The sequence below is a fragment of the Petaurus breviceps genome, unplaced genomic scaffold, assembly GCF_028583685.1.
Source record: "Petaurus breviceps papuanus isolate PSGF00001 unplaced genomic scaffold, PetGlider_PUasm1.0 90626, whole genome shotgun sequence".
Classification (NCBI taxonomy): Eukaryota; Metazoa; Chordata; class Mammalia; order Diprotodontia; family Petauridae; genus Petaurus; species Petaurus breviceps.
This window is the reverse complement of record NW_027187290.1, coordinates 1,651,155-1,654,643: the sequence shown is the minus strand read 5'-3', so window position 1 is coordinate 1,654,643 and position 3,489 is coordinate 1,651,155.

Here is a 3,489-nt window from a genome sequence, read left to right as displayed (position 1 = left end):
TCATCAACTTACTCATTTCCTATGACCTATTCCTTTATCCTACCACAGCTATACTTAGAGAACTTCTCTTCATATAACTCAGAATAGCTTAGTTATTCACATTCACTCTTCAAACAATATTTCCATTACTGTATACAACATTCTCTTGGTTCTGCTCATTTCATTCTTCATTATTTCATACAAGTCTTTCCATGTTTTCCTAAAAACCGATCTGCTCATCATTTCTTATAGAACAGTAGTATTCCATCATAAACAAATACCACAACTTATTCAGCCATTCCCCAACTGATGAGCATCCCTTGAATTTCCAGTTCTTTGTCACTACAAAGAATTGCTATAAATATTTTAGAAAATATAGCTTCTTTTCCTTTTTTCTTGATCACCTTGGGAAACAGACCTAATAGTGATATTGCTAGGTCAAAGGGTATGCACAGTTTTATAACTCTTTGGGCATAATTCCAAAATGCTCTCTAAAATAGTTGGATTACTTCACAGTTCCACCAATGTGTATTAGTGTCCCAATTTTTCCGCATCCCCTCCATCATGTGACATTTTCCCCTTCTATCATTTTAGCCAATATGATAGGTCTGAGATGGTATCTCAAATTTTCATCTCTCTAAATTTCATTTTTGCTAATCAATAAATTATTAATATTATTTTTCATACGACTAAAAATAGCTTAGATTTCTTCCTCCAAAAACTGCATGTTTATATCCTTTTACTATTAATTGGAGAATAATTCATACTCTTATAAATCTGACAAAGTTCTCTATATATTTGAGATGTAAGGCCTTTATCTGAGAAACTATAAAAATTTTCCCCGCTTTTCTCTTTTCTTCATGATCATGGCTACATTAGTTACATTTGTACAAAACCTCATTAATATAATAAAAATTGTCCATTTTACTTCTTATAATGCTCTCTATCTCTTGTTTATTCATAAATTCTTCTCCTAACCATAAATCTGATAGGTAATGTGTTACATGTTCTTCTAATTTACTTATGTCTCCTTTTATGTGTAAGTCCCATATCTCCTTTTACCTTGGTAAATGATATAAGATAGTGATCTATACCTAGTTTCTGTCAGATTGCTTTCCAGTTCTCCCAACAATTTTCACCAGTGAATTCTTACCCTGAAAGTTTACATCTTTACATTTATCAAACACAAGGTTATTATAATTATTTACTGCTGTGTCCTGTATATCTACTATATTCCACTGATGCAACATTCTATTTCTTAGCAAGTACCAGATAGTTTTGATAATTACTGCCTTATAATACTTACTAATAGTTTGTGTTTTACTAATATGTTTCCCTCACTACCTGCATTTCATCCCATACTTTCCTCCACTGTAACAGTTCGTCCATTCACGCTTCTTTCCATTTTGCCTCTCCCTACCCAATTTTATTTTTTAGGACCATCTCATCATAACAAACCCTATCCCAAGCCTTCTATTTATATTACCCTTTCAAACTTCCCTAGTAATGGTAACATTCTTTAAAAGTTGCAAATATCATTTTCCCATATAAGAAGTAAACAATTTAATATTTTTTAATCCCTTATAATTAGACTTTCAGGTTTACCTTATTTTTCCCTCTAATACTTGTAAGTCAAATTTTCTGTTCAGTTCTGGTCTTTTCCTCAAGAAAAAAAAACAAATCTGGAATCTCATTGGTGTATTTAGGTATGACAGCTCTACTTGGGGACTCCCAAGCCCTGGATGTAGATTTTGAGTCAAGTTCTACCTTGACTAATTTTTGCCTGTGTAGTCTTTTGTCAAGCCACCATCTAAGCTTCAATTTCTCCATCTGTAATAATAAGACTGTTTCAGCTCTAGATGAGGCCCACAATGTTCCTGAGTACATCAGAACTAGACCAACAAAAAATATGTGATAAAACATGTATAGTATTAATATGTGGTTTTCTAAGTCCACATATGAGCCATAAGGATCCTATACAGGGTTTAGTGGTCCTATTTTTGAGTTTGACTCCACTAGCCTAGAAAACCTCTGAGAGCCCTCTATCCACTGCAGTGCCACATAGTAATTTAGATCTAAGTCTATGATCCTATGTCCTTGGTTAAATCACTTTCCCTCTGTAGGCCTCAGTGTCAGCTTCTGGAAAATACAGGGGGATTATAGAATTTCGAAGGTCTCTTGCAACTGAAAAAGAGACCACTAGGTGGTGCTGCAATGAATAGAGTGTCAGGTCTGGAGTCAGGAAGACTTGTGTTCAAATTTGACCTCAGATTTAATGTATGACGCTGGGTAGGTCACTCAACCTGGACTTGCTTCAGTTTCCTCAACTGTGAAATAGGGATAATAATAGTATCTACCTTACAATGTTATTATAAATATCAGATGAGATAATATTTGAAAAAGTGCTTCACACAGGGCTTCCCTCCTTTCAAAGGAATGGATTTCAAATTTTACAACAATGCAGCTGTGGTCTCAAATCCAGGTGAAGTTTTCAGCTTTGTCCATTAAATATCCTGTTCACTGGTTCTCAGCACCTTCAGTTTCTATTGTAGCATTATAATTGCAGGATTGCAAGAATATTGATTTATTTTTGATGATCAAAACTGCCACCTTCATTTTTAAATGCCTTCTATTAGGCTGGATGAACAGAAAATATCTGGGATAAGGAATGTAGTTGTTTCAGAGTGCAGACCCTGGAACTGGGAGATCTCTAGACCAATCCCTTCATTTTTCAGACAAAGAAACTGAACCCCTATGAAAGGGAAATGACTCACCCAGATTCTCAGGGCAATGAGTAGCAGAACCATGATCTGAATCCAGGCCCTGTGATTCCAATTCCATTGTGATTTAATTCTGTAGCAAATACCTTAAAGGTATCCTTCTCATTCAGTATTTCTCTCTACTAAGGAACTGGGAGGAGGGGTGGCTTCTGAGGTCCCTTCCAGCGTCTAGGTCTATGATCTACACTTCATCTCCATAGGCCTCAGTTTTCTCTTCAGTAAAATAAGGGGGTTGAACAAGAAGGGCCTCTGAGGCCCAATGAGGGCTTTCAGGATGTGTTGGGGGAACCTCTCCATAATTAGGGCAGGGGATTTTGACTGCAGAGGTTAAGGGAATAGGTAGAGAGACAGTAGAAATAACAGGTATATACTACACATTTAAGGTACTAGTCAGCAAATGGAAGGAGGAAAATAACTGGATAGTAGCAGAGAATGGGGGAGGGAGGATTGAGTCAATCACCAAAGCTCACAAAAATCTTCATCTTACAGTGAGGGCAATCAGTTTTCACTGGTGACTATTAACAAATAAAGATAATTCCTGTTTGCACCATTAAATTCACCTACATTGCTAAGTAGATGGGGTTTTATTTTTAAACATGGAGGCAGAGTCATGCTGTAAGATTCAAATAGATGGCAATTTTATTTTGCTGCCTCCCCCCGCCACCCAAGTAATGATTGAGAGGAAGAGATACCAAGAGCTGCTTTTAAAACTTATCACTTTTTATTTTTT